General features: G+C 38.4%; 1 protein-coding gene and 1 long non-coding RNA gene across 5 annotated transcripts in view; one reads left to right on the top strand and one right to left on the bottom strand.

Annotated features, from left to right (window-relative positions):
- Positions 1–209: 209 nt before the first annotated feature.
- LOC139971257 (uncharacterized) overlaps positions 210–17058 on the top strand; it is a 69335-nt gene continuing 52486 nt past the window's right edge. For 3 of the 4 annotated variants that reach the window (XM_071977567.1, XM_071977566.1, XM_071977561.1), the window contains exon 1: positions 210–550. The gene's annotated coding sequence lies outside the window, so the exon portion shown is untranslated. Of the gene's footprint in view, positions 551–4627; positions 4780–17058 lie in introns of those variants that run through there. The other variant, XM_071977564.1, reaches the window with a different exon arrangement.
- On the bottom strand, positions 557–9637 carry LOC139971270 (uncharacterized). Its single transcript, XR_011794346.1, has 3 exons — positions 9596–9637; positions 8805–8999; positions 557–944 (listed from the first exon to the last, which is right to left on the bottom strand). It is a non-coding gene; the product is annotated as an uncharacterized lncRNA (long non-coding RNA).

Below are 17058 nucleotides of genomic sequence, written 5' to 3'. Positions count from 1 at the left end.
TAACTGCTTTCGATCGGTGGCAGATGGGGGAATATGGTGAGGGGGGTTATAGTTCAACAGTGAGTGCAACCATCCTGACACCCATTTACCTTTTTTGTACTGCTAGTTCCTTATGGTTGCAAGCAAACCATTCAATTGGTTTATAACCAGTCATAACTAAAACTTCACTATGACCATCCCCAACTTCATCATCACCACTCTAGTAGGCCAAGTTTGTTGACAACATTCCTGAAGTCAGCGTTGTCACCGCACGTGCACAGCGAGCTTTCCGAATACTACAATTACACTGGAGAGACTCGCCCCGACCTTGGATTGGAATTTTGGTAGTCAAAGAGCCCGTATGCATGTTTGGCACCAGCTGCCTGGTCGTATAAAACAGAGAGCACCAATCACATCAAGAAGGAAGACATACACACTATACGTACCCTAACATCCCCTGCCAGTGTCGCTGGAATACATACCTAATCTCGTTAGGAATCATTACTTGGACGGCCCTACACGCCGACGGAGTCTTGAAAGGACAATTATTATTATTAAGGAACTTTTACAGGTAAGTTTTTAGGAGTTTTATCATGATAAACGCGTCTTTATTTCTTGTCAGTTAATTCTGTAGAAATATTCGCGGATTTTTTGCAGTCTTGTAAGTGGTATTTTTCTGTCAATTCTGTATCATTTTGAGGTGATTTACCATGTGTGAGGTTTTAGTCCTCCTCGCATTACTCGGCCGATGCTGATCTTGGTCCTGCGCTTGGGTGGAGGATGATCAAACTTTCGATGAGACCAGCCATTAGTGAACAACGTGGTAATTAAGTATGTAGCCTACATGGAGTATTTGGAATATTTTCAGTTACCGTCAAAGGGAAGACTTTTCAACCGCGAGGAACTGACAGACTGGCTGGTATACGAACAAAGGGGTTGTATTATGATTATCATCATTGTAGTATCTGGAAAGAAAAAGAAAAAAGGATAAGGATTGAGAAAGTACAATTTGTAAACGCGAATTTACAATTTGTTGTTGAAGTAGTAGGGCTACATACCTACCAATGTCCGAGGTTAACTCTGGACGGTTTTCACAGTTTTTTTTAAGGATTATTTAACACACTCAAATTCAAGCAAAATACAACACTTCGTGAGTACTGAGGAATAATATGTATGTGATCATATCCTGATTGCAAGCAATAAATAACAATATTCAGGGAAGCTTAAGGGTTTGGCTTCGCATCTCAAGGCCTACCGAATCGGAGGCAGAAGATGGTGATGTGCGCTGATAGACAAAAAGCCAATGTAACATATAGAGACTGTTTGCTACTGGCTACTGTGATTTTCAGTACACTGTCATTTTTATTGGACAGTTGTAGGACTGGGTGGGGTCCTAGGAGGGGGGGTGGGAGGGTTTGAAATATTGGTAAGAAATGCTTTTATTCATGATGCAGAATTAGCTACCGTAATAAGTCATGGCGTGAAGGCAAATGACATGTATGAGCAAATGCGAGTTCCATGCCTTATCTCTCTAGAAGCCATCATAGTAAGTGAAAGTACTTATATTCTACGTTTATTTTCAGAACTAGTAGAGCATGGGAACACAATACAGTACTAGAAATTAATACAACACATTATGACTCAAAGGTTTTATTGTTTGGAGTCTATGACTGGCAATGACTGTGGCAAAAAGGTTGTCACATGTGAAGGCCACTCTAGTATTTAAGTTCTTTGCACTTAAACGATATATGCTTGTTGTAGGTGAACGGTTGTAGGCAACGCCGTTAGTTTGCCCCTGTGTGGCTGTGTCATTCACCAGTGCATTGGCTGACACTTTTTTTTACCGAATACCAAAACATCGGTTCGAATCATAACCTCGTTTTGTTGAGTGTATATTTAGATTGATAGCTTTCAAGTACCGTTCAAATGTAACTTTCAGTTTTCTTCGGTTCGCAACCTAACCGATCTGCGTCTGTTCACCGATCTATCAAGGCGTCACTTATCTACTACACAACGCATTATACATATGACTTGCTGGTACAGGTTTTACACTATCGATTGTTGGATGTATACACGCACTAGAAAAAGTAGGATGGTCTCGGATAAATGGGCGTGGCACTTGACAATTTGTGCAGTATAGGTATACCGTATCTTCAAAGACCGCACATGGTATCGCTTCGTTTGTGTTTGTAGTAATCGTTGAGTGGTTCATGTTGACCTTTGTGATCAGTAGGAAAGATTATGTGTCGACGTTGATTAATTAGTGGTATATTAAACATAACGTCTAGAATTCGTCCAATTTTAAGGTCCGAAAGTAACTTCGTCGTTTGCAGCGGATCGGGCAAAAGCTTTATGCAGAGGGCGATATACTCCAATATCTCGATATTTATTCCAATATACTACAGGACATTCGGCCTGCATTGTCAATTTTCAACTGTCTGGATTTGACGCAATGTTTTATGTTGAGGCAAAAAAGGGGTAGTGGCGAATTTATCATCTGAGTCAGACTGCTGTTAGTGATTGACATTTACAGCCTGTCGACTTGAACTATATGAACTTCATTCGCGTGATTATTGGCGGTATTACTGTACACAGTATATATGTATGCCTATATGTTAGCTTATAACATATACATAACGTGTATATATATATATATATATATATATATATATATATATATATACATATATATTTATGTATATATGTATATAAATATACATATACATAAACATATATATATATATATATATATACATATAATATATATATATATATATATATACATACATACATACATACATACGGCATACAGACTTACAAGTCTGGGAGTGTTTTTTCCCCAACATTCTTTGCTTATCCTTTTTATCTGCTTTAAGCAGCTGAAGGATGATGGTAGTAGGTTCTTAGCTGGAGGACTACATGGTAATCGCATTCTAGTCCGCTGGTGCTTTATTGTTTGAATGTAAACAGGAAGGTTCCTTCAAGCGTGTTTTTTTTTTATGTGACAAAGCAATATCAATGTAGTTTCTGCTGTTACTGCCTCAAGAGCAACAAAAGAGCCCAGCAGAGAGGACTGTCTTGTGACGTCAGAGGCTGTCATGGCGTGGGCCGCATCGTGTTAACGCTCTCCCTGTCGTCTCCACGGGATTCGCTATATCCTCCAATATATGAAGGTTAATGCAAGACCTGACCTCATAAAGATTTGCGAATCTTGCCATTGCCGTGATGGGCGGCATGTTACATATATGCATGCATGTCGATTGGACTTGATTACCACGATTGACTCGGAGCCCGCTAGCAACAAATAAACAAGAGATGTATATATTATTAGATATATTACCTGAACTTTCTCTTCAGACATACTCAGTTGAGTGTATGTGTACTATATTTTGGAGCAGACTATGTAGGATACGGTTGTCAAGGAAGTTCACAAGTTGACATAGCAAAGGGGATGGGCATTGGGGGGGGGGGGGAGTGTAGGCCTGGGTGTATTGTATATTTAGTTGGGAGAAAATGAGTACCTAATCTTGATATCTGCTCAGTTTCTTACTTCAAAGTGGGGCACCTTTGCCCGTTGCCAACCATTTACACATTTTGTGCGAGGGGGTATGGGATTGGAGGGGGGGGGGGGGGGGGTTGGGGACTTGGGGGAGTGGATTTTGCCATATCATTTATTCATTCGTTACTTCTAGCGACCGATAGCGTTTCACTTATTAGAAACACATATCTCACTTGCCCAAGTTTCTTCAGATTCACTGATGTCACCATGTCGCGAAGTTTCCTTATCACCTCACAATGTATGGAAAGCTGTTGCAAAGGTACCAAGTAATAACGCTACCAGTTAATGCCCGAAATAGAGGCTTGGCTAATCTGCGATACCAACGGTATCGGACACAGTACTGACTTTTGCTGTTCGGAAATGTTTAGTGAAATCTAAAGTTCTTGCCAAACTTTTCTCGAGACTGAGGAACAATTAGATCTGTATCACCAGACACCTGTTCAAAATTGGTCTGTTTTCGGATCCAAAATGGCTGCATCGACTACGGTAGATTACTGAGACCTTAATAATTTTATTTGAACGAATTTCGGTATATGTAGTGGACAAATGTCAATATACCGATATTCCGATACCGTGATGTACGGTGTCACTTCAATGTGATACAGCATCGAAAACAACGGTTTCGTGCTTATTGTATTACCGCACGTACTAACATATACTACATACCATATGCTTGTAGTAGATGTTATACTGAACAAAATCTGAGATACTATACAGCTTCTAATAGTATGCATGCCTAGGAGATATATACCGTAGTTCTTCCAGTGTGGAAAATGATTCATATCTATAGATAGTCTTGTTGCACCTCTGAAATTTTCCTTCATTTTTTGTTGTTGGTAGATAAAAAATATGTTTTTACAGGGTTGGTATTTTCATATACCATTTGACAACATCGCATGCATACTGCATTCCTTTACCCGCATATTATATGAAACTACTGCACCCACGCTAACCCAGGAGCTCTGCGGGGAAAAAAAGCTGTTTGTAAACAGTTGCCTCGTTGTGGGTAAAAATAAGGTTTGCGGCAGCTGGCGCATTGTTGGCAAATTTGTTGAAAAGAGTCATGAATAGGCCGCTGTCACGTGAGCTACAGCATTATAGATTATCAAGGACCCTACCTATGTTTTGTTAAATATCATATCCATAGTATTTCCATTGTGATATAAAGTGGAAGCGAATCCGTGAATCTATGGAAAGCAACGCTGCTGTTTTTTTCTTCTCAATATCAATGACTCGTTAAGGTAAGAATTATAAGTGATATATAGTTTCGGTAATTCACATGTCATATTTATGGAGCTGCGGGAAAAGGAAAGAAAAAACGTAAAAAGAATGTAATTAATCGAAGAAAATGACACGGACTGAAGTTTTGCCCCCTTTGTTGGTGTCATGATTTAAATTTTTAATAACATAAAATGGAAGAAAAATGAATCGTTGCACAGAATCTGGACATCATATTGGAGAAGGAATTTTGTCTTTTAAAGTGACTTTGATAGTGAAGTAAAATGAAATATCGATTCATAATTCATAATGAAACAGCTCGTTTCAATTAGACATGAATGGTTAAATTCAGTCACTTTTGTTTGTATCTGTTTATGCTGATTTTGTTGTTGTTATATTCCTGTTGTATCTATTATTATCCTTCATTGTTTTATTTAAGGCGCTGTAAATTGTTCTTCGTAAGTAAATCAGGCACTTACCGATATCATTTTGTGCTCTTTGTCCCAAGATAATTTCTGTAGGTAGACTTATACATTTCCTTTGGAGGAGGTAGTGTTAAATATTGATATTGGGACGAAATAGTGAATTGTCAAATTTTTGAGGTGTGAGCGATGAGTAGTACGATGTATAAGTGAGTTGCATTTTTTAGTGCAAGTTTCATCTTCATACAATGCTAAAGAAGTCACGTTTTTAGCATGTAGGCGGTTGGAGAAATTAAAACTAAAGCTTAACATTAAATCCCAGTTTTTGCAGGGTCTGCAGAACAATACATATTCAATGCTTGCAATGCCACAAGGCTTCCAAAACTTTTATTGAGTATTCTAATCAATCATGGCAGCTCCAGGTTAAGAGTAGCAGCTCATTGTTCTAATCCTGCTGTCCAAGTTATAATATGCAAATTATTATAAACGTGGACCCCGTCATAGTAACCCTCCGGGCCAGGTTAGAACCTATCATACCCCCCTACATTGGCTGTATCTATATAACTGTGGCGACCCTTGGAATAGTACTCATTACAAAGTAAACAACTGAGTCATATGACGTCTACTAGGTTCGTACCTGGGCAACATTACTTGTCAGCCCGTATTTGAACTGACAATCACGAGAGACCCAACGTTGCGTTGTGTCCTAGGCGTCTATTTCTTTTAACGTGAGAACTGCTTGCCTATCATACTCGATGCTATGATGTGCAAGTGCTGTTGGAATGTGGTATCACCTGGTCGTGGCCTAGTGTTATATATATACATATATATATTTATATATACATCTTAGTCACTGTATTGATGTTATTAGGTTCCACAGATTGTATTCCTATGACAAATCGTGTCTAATCAAGGGGAATGCTTCTGATAGCTGCTCGTTTAAGATCATGTAAACATTCGAAAATTCCTAGTTGGTATTGATAGCTTTTACCGTGATTAGATGCCAGTATGGCGTTTTGCGTAATGTATCCACGGGGTGTCATTCCGCTTCATTCCAGTTAGTCGATACATGTTTTGGAAGTTCGTCACGAGGTTTACAGTTTCGCTTCTAATGCCAGCTTGTGTTCGCTTCGTGTGACTTCTTCGGGAGCACCCGCTGTAGATGGCAGCAGAATGACTCTAAATAGAAAATGTCAGTCACTGTGAACCTCTCTGCCATTTCATGACCCACACATATGTCGTGTGGTATCATACATTTTGACAGCTACAATACTTGCTTCTTGTCAGTAACTCATTACTTATAATGTAAGTGAGGCCTCCAAATACGAGAAACAGATATTGGCATCAGTGCGAACCGCCATATGAACTAATTTACAATAATAAAAGCGACGCCGAGAAATATTATGAATTAGTCGTGGCCATAGTAACATCAGTGTAGGCCGGGACTGGGTTATATAAAGTACAGTATATGCTTTGTCAGTTCTTGATACTCTCCTCGTCCCGCTCGCTTATCCCATAGCAACGGCAGACAAACTACACCCTGATTAGACAAAAACACCGTTCATCTACTTTTGCGACTTTCTTAGACACGCAGAACAGACACGGCGCTATCGAAGATCTGGGGCCTGCCTCCAAGGTTACTACTAGACTGATGTTCCTACTACATATAGTTTACCTACAATCATGTTTTATGACTGTTATTCCAGTCTCGATACAACACTCAGTTGTTTTCATCAGTTGTCCTTGACTGTGTTTGCCTCAGTCATTGACGTCCAGTCACAGAACTCCTGCTTTTCTGTATAGACTGCGAATATAGAACTTAGTCCGACCTCTTACCCTTTATCAGTTCTCTCTATACATTTAATGTCCCGTGCCGTTGGGATCAGCCTGACTGAAAACGTATTTGCACCTCATTCACTGCCTCAATCCTGCCCCTCGTCTTGGTACCACGTGACCCTCGATGAGGTTTCTTTATGATAGGCAACATAAGGTAATGAATCTAATTTACCCTACCCTTCCGGTCATCCGGTCAAAGTTTACGAGAGGGTCACGTCATACTCATGTTGGAAGCTTGGATACACATAAATATTCATGTGTGGCTTTGTCATAACATTAATGATTTCAGAAGTGTATTCCTTCTTATCCAGCACACCAACCGATTCACACAGAGATTACAGTAACTATTGTAATGTTTTAAGTTTTTACAGTAAAACATGGATCGTACTGATAAATATGATACGTCGGTAGCATGTGCTATTAGATTTTCAGTAAGAACTGAGGATACGTGTAATCCACCAAAAAATGCATCAAACTGGATTTGTTGGAAGTACACATATCCTCAGTATACTTAATGTAATCCTTATAGCACATGCTACCGATTTATAGCGCAATACAGTTTTTACTGTGGTTTTAAGATTTAGGATTTATTGTAGATACTGTGTTCTCTGTGTGTATCGGGTGAACACACTGTGATATATATGGTGTGGTGTAATATACTAATTCTGGATTCAAATCGGTCATTCAGACAATGTCAGTGGATCCCGAGGGTTAGGGGGTAAGACTCATTCATGCATTGCACAAGTGTTATTGTTGGAGTGGGTTAGGGAGGTTGGGGGCGGTGTGGATTGGGTGGTAGCGCGTATTGTTAAGGAAAACATGTCACATCTCTCAACTGATCGGTCAGGGTACCAGGTGGTTACGGTGATAGAAAGGTATGGTGATTGACATAACAATATTGCAGGGAGCTGCATAGCAGCTCCCTGCTATACGTTAGTATTCCTCAGCAGACGCTGAAAACGTGTATTTTGTTAGCTATTGCATTAATTAAGCTGGAGGCCGCTCTGATTTTGTTTTTTATCTTTACTGTGTTGTATTTTGTTTATTCTATTATTTTCATAAATTACACATTTAATTCGTGTATGAACCTTGACTTTCATCTGCCCGGTACCTCGCCGTGGGTCGAACAGAGCACGTGACCATGGACTGTACTAAGTAACCTTATCAATTTGTCGAGTGCGATATTTCACAATTGAGAAGGGCAAGCTTAATAAATCATGATTGTATTGTTTCGACTCAAAGTCGCCGGTAGTTAGCCTCGAACAACGGCAATTTAACTGTTGTGACAAATATCGTTTGTCCTTTGATCGACTGATATATCCTACGTTTGCCCGTGCTCTGATGCTAGGCTTATGTAGTAAGCATAGTAACTAAGATTTGAGCTATATATGTAAATCATAAGCTTTCTAGTCTGAGAGCCTTATAAGAAGTAACCTACACAGGGTAATACTTTCATATTTCATTTTCATCCGTCATATCTCTACTTGATCTCCCTCTTCAGTATAACATATCACTGCATGTGTGTATATTGTATTGTACCAAAGAAATAGTGCATGAAACAGCTGGCGATTAAAACCAAATAAGTTTGTATAATATAAACATACCCTATACTATACCACCTACTGTTAAACGCTAAATGGTACTTCATCAACATAATTATAACAATACAACGGATGGCGTTCCATAGCCCCGGTCGTCGTAATATAGACTATATACACCATCTTGCGATATTATCATACTGCAGATGTACGTATACGCAGTTTGTTTTTACAGAGTTGTACATTACATACCCCATACGACCCTCCACTGTATCGATGGGATGGAATGGATGGTCCGACCTCATTCTCTTGTTGTTATCTTTCCACATTCCTCTTGCATTCCTTCTCTCCTCCTCCTCCTCCTCCGTTTGGTGCTCCGGTATATTCTTGACCTTAGGAGTAACCTTTACTGCCTATGACGTCAAGAGGTCAAGGATATCCGATTAGCTGCGTTAATAAATAACAACAAATAACTATTTCTTATTTCATACTTTTGTTTTGATATTGAATAATTATAGGCGATTTAATACTAGTATGTTTTGAATAGGTTGATTATTGCCAAAATTCCATTCCAAATAGTGAAAAGCTGAACATTCTGCAAAAACTTTCCTATGTTTCCGTTTTGCCTGTGATACCGAGTCTGATATGGAAAAGTGTGTCTGGGCGACAAAATGTTGTAAACTGAATCAAATTCGTTAATCACTCGATCGCTCATTAAAATTCCGACTTGCATGATCTTTAGGCCACGGTGTCGTAGTTTGATCGAGTGGAATATTATTTTGAGAATGCTGTTACAACGTTTTTGCTTCGATAAATGGCAACAGCCACGTTTGTTTTCATTTCTGTGAGTTCTGAGAGAATAGGTTTACATTAACTTGAATTTCTTCATGGTGAATTTACTTATTAGTTAATAGAAACATATTTGCAAAAAGTACTGGTATACTTCTTGGTGAACGCATGCAAGATGAAAGCTCATAAAATAACCCATTCACAAGCATTAAAAACAAGAACATGAATTACTGAATGAATTAATAATAATTTACAAATTAATTCCATATATTCCACCATGATCTCTCTTTTTAGTATAGCTCAAAATCCACTAAATCGAGACTTTATGTGCATAATTATGCGAACATATTGGCGTTCTTTGTACATGTCGTTTCCCTAGCAACCAAAGTTTGTTAACATACGGTAGCCTGTTGGCTTGTTTGTTTATGTATGTAACTTAAATGCTATTATATGCGTCTGCAGTAGATTATACATGTTATCTCATAAATAAAGACTTTGGAAATGTACATGGTATGTTTGTTCCGTTGCTATGACTGGTTGCCCTGTGGATGACCTATACGTTAGAATTACCATATAGTCTAACGATTGCAATTAGCCTCAACTATACAATGAGTGACAACAATCTTATTCGATGTGAATAGCCACCACTTTGCTTCAGTGATTTCTTTCCTATACTGCGTATATGGATGATCAGTGGCAGTATCAATTTTGACACGCCATCATTTACAGGCAACTTTTAAGCAGTTTATTATTTTAAACAAGGAGATATTCGATAACAAAACAATTCGTGTCAAAATCAATATTTATTCGGCAGAGTAATCTATAGCAGGTTTGAGGGTATAAAGTGCGTTTTATTGCGATTTCAAAACGACCCGTGGCAGTCCACATCATCATCATCGTTGTTAACGGATTCATAAATGCTAAGCATTGTGTATATATAGATATCCCGCAATCATTTGACAGGTAACCGTGACAAATGCAAAGAAATTGCGATTAAAGAACACTTATTGGATATTTTTAAATATTTTTTTGGACATTAGGCCGAGTTATCTCTGTCTTTCTGTTCTATAGGGTTTATCCAATAACAGATGTACTACTATAGGTCGCTCCAAGGGCACGCACATCCTGTTAGTTTACAATACATGTACTAGTCAGTGCTAGCATAGAAATCTTACAATTTGATCAATCATGCATTTTGAGGTAATTTTAGCAATTGTTATATGTACAATGCATGGCTAAGGTCTTTGTCATTTAAATCTTGTCGTCATTGCCCCCATAGAGAAAACAATATTATTTTTTTTTTAACTTACACCCACACACGATGTGTTTCGATTATTATCCAATCATGTCTCTCATGCCCGTTTAAAGTATGAAATTAGAATGCTTTTTGATATGAGGCTATATGGCTATAAGAGGTTATTTGTCGATGTAGTAATATTGATATCGAGTGTTCTAGGATTTGGGTGACACCTAAACTGTTGAAGTCTAGCACCCGTATACCCCTACAGAAGTAGCGAATCAGTCGTCATTTAGAACAGTTACATCAAATAAAAAGTATCCATGATCACGGTATATCATATCATTATAGTCTATAGCCTAAAGAATTGTCTATACGCAAAACGTCTTGTTCTAACCTGGCATTATATAGGCCCGCTTGTACAGGTCAGGGTTTCAGCGGACCGGTTTAAAAGTGAATGCTGGGCCCCTTTACACTTACTTCATCTAAGCAGCACTTGCCCCAATGTTGTGAATGCAATATTATGTGAAAAGGCAACATAGATATGGTGTCGAACTGGGCAGTATATATTTGTCAACGAGAAAAAAACAGTTGTTAGTGACAAATAAAGAACGAACTAAGATGTAGGCATATTGGTACTCATTCAATCATTTTTGTAAAAGCCTGGCTGGCATTTGTTATCTGTTGGCTCACTGGCGGCCCAAGGAACCGCCTGAGCGCCCCCCTCCCCCTCCCTATTGTTACACCTCTATAGATATGACAAACCACAGTTTTCATCATAGAAATAGAAGATGAGGGAGTAATGACGTCAAGCAAAATATAGACCTTCTGAACCGCTCCCATTTCTTTGTTTGTACGGCAATATATGGTACCAGCAAATGGTACTACCAGTGAAGCCTGAACATACTTACAAGGCTACATCATCGATTGTCGTTTATCATAGAAACAATCGAATTAATTTACCCGTGATCGACTCCTTTGGTAATATTAGTCGAAGAAATTGAAATTGTTAAATGGTTAATCCTTGGTTCGTAAAGGAAAGTGCAGGAAATGTGTGTTGGTCTTATGTTTTTGTTCAGTCCCAAATTCGGGCTAAGATGTTACGTAGGTTGTGTCACAGTCTGAAATAGATCGGCGGACTGCCTTATACTGTAGCGTATCAGCGTGATCATGTCACATGATGCATTTCTGGCACGAAATATGTCAACAGAAAACACTCAGAAACGAAGGCCTCTCTTACGACGTATGAGACTTAAAATGATGAATGAGACAGGAATTTAGTAACTTTGATATTGTACAGATCGGTCCATGTTATCTTCTTTATCACTTGTATGTGTTTCGAGATATGACCCTTTAATAATAAAAGAAGCATGATATGACGTAGACTAACACACAGACCTTTAGGTCAGTTCATTGGAAGCAACACCTCGATATGCAGGAAAACAAACTTGTATGAAAATTAAATAACATGTTTACAATGCATTTTACATATTTGTCAAGGGACAAATGATGTTGTAAGTGTTGCTTGGGTATTACATTTTCTGTTGTTTGTTTGTGTTGAAAAAAATCGTTGTGGTTGAATTATTAGAACTAATGAAACAATAGATTAACATTAACTATTAGCTATTGACTATAAGAAGACGACACTTATCACTTTAAAGGAGCATTTCCAACATTTATTAAACTATCTTCACAACCGGAGCAGCTATGGCATTACGTAACTTTATATCACCTACTTTGGTTTTTACGATGACATATTGACAAAAACGTCTGTCTTAAGTCATTCTTTAGTATAGGCCTGTAACAATTTCTGTGAAACCCGGAGGACCTTTAACTTTTTGTTTCCATGAGTTTAACTTCAGTCGCATTTAGTTTGTAGACGTACAATGATATATATTGCAGTGTATATCTGTTGCCAGCATAAATAAAGGTATCTATATAATCTTTAAGCTACTGTACACTAGTCAGTTATACCAGCAACTGTTTGGTTGTGTATAGGCAACAAGTCACATTTAAGGGTGTATATATATGTATAGAAATAATATATATATATAGAAATAACTATACATGACAGTCGTCCATATTGTTTATCATAAGTTATAGTGAGCTCTTGATTCGCGACTTCTAATTCCAATTAGAGAAAGCCACGCACCAACTTTGATAGGATTTAAGAAACAAAAAACCAAGAAAAATACCGGCAGAGGTATAGTAGCCTGCCAAAGTAACACAGACATATGAGGCGTACATCGTCTGGTGTTGTCAGTCCGGGGAAGACCTGTCGTCGTTAAAGGTAATATATAAACATGCATCCATCTCAACAATAAGTTGAAACGTCATCAATCTGATCATGGAGCTATAGCTCCATGATCTGATCTACCCAAACGTATCGTGAACATTTCGTTGGTTTATTTTATCCTTAATGAATAACAAATTTAATATTTTCATACCTCTGAGCAGTATTAATGGTCTCCAAGTTTCTGTTTAGTGTTTAGTTTGAAAGTTGGTATATTACAGATAGGGAGGCGTGTCTGGCCTGTATATGTGTATGATTCCTATAGTCTATGCTCAAAGTTGTAGGGCCCATTACAGCTGAAGTCACGTGCCAGTGAAATATAGCCAAAAATAACAGATTATGTTAGGTTTATTGTTCTTATTAGCCGTTTTAATTAATTAATTTATAGAACCCTGTGAAGGTTTTATCGGACAGTGTATATTTCTAAAATTATCTTGCGGTTGTTACGCAACAGTCCGTGTTGATTTCCACGTTACGTTTTTGATAAGTATACAGCTATAGGCCTACTTTTGGGTTTTGTCTTGAACTTGAACGTTTATCAAACTGATATTGCAAGATATGTCGTTTTATGGTGGTTCGTTCATCTCGGGTGTTAACTTTGACATATTTATTCAACAACATTGGTTATAGTTGTGACTTAAGCCCGGGTCACATCTGCGCGATTCAACACGCGATTCAACTCGCAATACAATGGAAGGTTGAATCGCGTAGTTAGACACGGGTATCAACTTGTTGCGCAATCAAAGTTGCGCCGTTGATTTGCAATAGAGCAATGTCCTAATCAGCGCAACTTCTCAGAAGCAACTTTTCTGATTCGCGTGATTTTAGTTGCGAGTTGAATCGCGTGTTGAATCGCGCAGATGTGACCCGGGCTTAAGTGATTCGAGTGCAATGATTACCAAGGATGTGTACTATATATACTTAGTAGTGATATAAGATATTGTTTCACAATTAATGCATTCGCCTATGGAGGAAGAAAAGAAATTTCGAAAGTTTTTCGAAACTGTTAAACTAATATAATAATGTATAAATAAACTTAAAAGATGGAGTTTCTCCAAATATATGTATTGAATATGTATTATGAAGCAGGAGGTTTTACAGCCTCATCGCAAACTTGTGAATGGGTCAGCGGTGTTGCCCATTGACGTGACTGAATCATACATGATGAGGGAAAGTTGGTAAAGAATATCCTTGAGTTTTTTTTTTTTCTTGCCGCTATATGATAATTGTGAAATAAGGGCTGAGCCCGACTCTAATATAACACGTGGTATATATGCTGGTAGACCGTTCATGTGTTGGTTTCTTTAGCTGGTTACCCTGCAGTCTAATAAACATGCAGTCTCTGATAACAATACATATAGTTAATTACATGAAGATGGACCATCAGTGTTTCTTACATGCATGTCTTCACGTGATTAAAATAAGTGTAATTCCTTGATTTAATAATGAAATAATGTTATGCAATGTGAACGAGACACAAGACAGAAGTGTGTGTGTAGGTGTTGGGGAGGGGGGTGGGGTGGGGGTGGTTGGCTGTGGAACGATATACTAAATGTGTAATTACACAGTGGTGTATAACAGCCTCTTACACGGTCCTGGGTTAATCTGCCACATGTAGGGTACATCAGGGAGTTGGGAGTTGTTAACAACTCCCTAGGTATATTTTACGGTACGTCATTTACGTGAGACTTTCGTGAAGCTTCATGCATTGCTTACACACCATGAGGCCGATAGTCACCGTATAGTACGTGTATAGGCTTGTTGTGAGTCATCACTCTACTCCTATATTCTAGCATAGACCTACTTGCTTGTACTCGGTTTACTCGTGGTCCAGCATGTTTGGAAATCTAGTATAAATGCCCCGTAAAGTGCACGATAACATAACACGTACTCGTTCAAACAGCCTTGTACTCATGCCCGTATACTCGTACCGAGGCAATTTTACTTGTACTCACATCATTGCAACTCGTAGGTAGGCTACTACACTGTCTGGCGTATATACCAGGAGACATATATATAGTATCGTAAACTAATTCCACACATCGCTGCTGGCATGAAGAAAATAGGCGTGAAAGGTTTGTAAATAAATAAACCGTAGGCGCATTTACATTAAATTTTGTGGGACACAGTTGTTCTTTTATAGATTGGATTTAACGGTTTATAATTCACCAAGGCGGAGTGATCAAACGGCTGTAGTACCCACTTGTATACATCTGAGTAGGACTGAAGTGTTTATCACGTGACTAGCTCAACAGAATGGTGTACAGTATCAGCGTACTAGTATACAGCTGCGTGTAGCTTGAAGGACCCTTGGTGTTTTTTCTTTCGACGGAGAACATCAACCTTGACAAATATGTCCCAGCGGTAATAATTCACTGACATAGATACACTTCCTATACTTAAGTTCTGTTGAGTATTTCTTTTACAAGAATAGGATATAATGAAAATATATAAACCTCGAGTGTGTTTGTATACGGTTCGTGAAATTAAATGACTCAGGTCGAAATTAACCAATTTACGTCGGAATTCGAACATAATTGCCTTATAACTTTCATGTTTCGATATGTACCAATTGTATAACATACTACGGTAACGTACCAGACAATACCCAAATAACAAGCAACATGGACGGCGAAACTGTAGGTGTGTTTAGTTAGCCAATCAGTCTTAAATATCAATAGCTAAACGGGCTCTTTAAGAGGATAAACACTTTGAGCTATTTGGTGTGAGTTTAGCTTTTGTCTGGCCGCTGAGTAAGATATCAACGTATTCGAAGAGACGATAGGCCTGGGTCAATTAAAAGTTATAGTTTCTTGTTGTTGGACAATTCCAAAACGTGAACAAATAAAAGAAGTTTGCGTTAGATTTATATCTAGTTCACACATGTGTATTATATATAGTATAGGGCCTATTAAGAAAAGAAAACAACTGTTAACAGAATAGAGTAACCCATTGAGTTTAATGAATTTTACATTGGATTATAATACAAAACGGCTGAAATTTAAAATGTTTTGATTGTTTGCTATGTACTATAAGTTGATCCAGACCGAGTACCAGTGCAACATTGTTACGCCATTAGTTATGTTATAGTTCAGAACATCACTATAAGGACATGTAGTCTATCTGGGGGAGAGAGTACTTATCTTCGGTCTTCGGTAGATGAGTTACGTCCGCTGATTGATGAGCCTATGCGCATGTCAATATACTATAGTGCTCTCTTACTCCTGACATCTCAGTCTCGCTGTTATATTTATAGATCTGGTTTATACTAAGTGGGGCCCCGCCATTGCAGCACTTATATCTACCATGTCGGTGAATTTCAATTGTAAGTTCCATGAAAACATTGGGCTTTACAAGTCGTTAACGTGGCAGGATGTATAGAGGACGCCACGTTGTATAGACGTCAGCAAAAGTTTTCAATTGTACAGGGATTATGAAAGCAACTATAAACAGAGAGTATAGACTAGTAATATATGCAGCAGTTACGGTATAGGGAAATGCCATGCATAATGGAAGAATGTCAATTTAGTGCTCTGGTGACACATTACATGTAATATCAAGACATACAAGAGTTCCCCCTCCCCCTCTCCTCCCCCTCCCCCTCCCCTCCATTCTAATATATAGTGAAAGAATACAATTTAGTGCAGTCTGGTGATACATTACATGTAATATCAAGACATTCAAGTGTCCCCCTCTCCTCCATTCTACTATATAGTGAAAGAATACAATTTAGTGCTTTAGTGACACAAAGTGCAAAGTTAGTGCTCATGATGACACAAAATTTAATATCATGTCATTCAAAAGTCTTACCTCGCCACACCCCCCTCTCTCCATTCTCCTTTCTCCCAACCTTTACACGTTTTGCCTCCACAATTTCCTTTTTCCTCCCCACCCTTCCCACATACGATAGCATACGATAGTCTTACATTCCTTGATGCGGCTTATCTTCAAAAAAAAATCTGACTCGTCCAGTCCTTGTTGTCAAATAATTGTGAAATATTTCTTGATTATTTAAGTCAGTAGTGTTTGTGAATGCTGCGTACTAGATGTGCGAACACTGAAATATATCTAGTCCAGCCAACGTTTCCGTTTGAAGCCGAAACACACTAACCTGCCTCGTGGTCTTTTCTGGTCTCGAAAACGCGATTACGCTCGTTATTGTGTAACTTACCGTATATACCCGCACC

Source organism: Apostichopus japonicus, chromosome 8, assembly GCF_037975245.1.
Source record: "Apostichopus japonicus isolate 1M-3 chromosome 8, ASM3797524v1, whole genome shotgun sequence".
Lineage (NCBI taxonomy): Eukaryota > Metazoa > Echinodermata > Holothuroidea > Aspidochirotida > Stichopodidae > Apostichopus > Apostichopus japonicus.
Note: the sequence above shows the minus strand (reverse complement) of the source record. Positions and strands in the feature narration are given on the sequence as shown.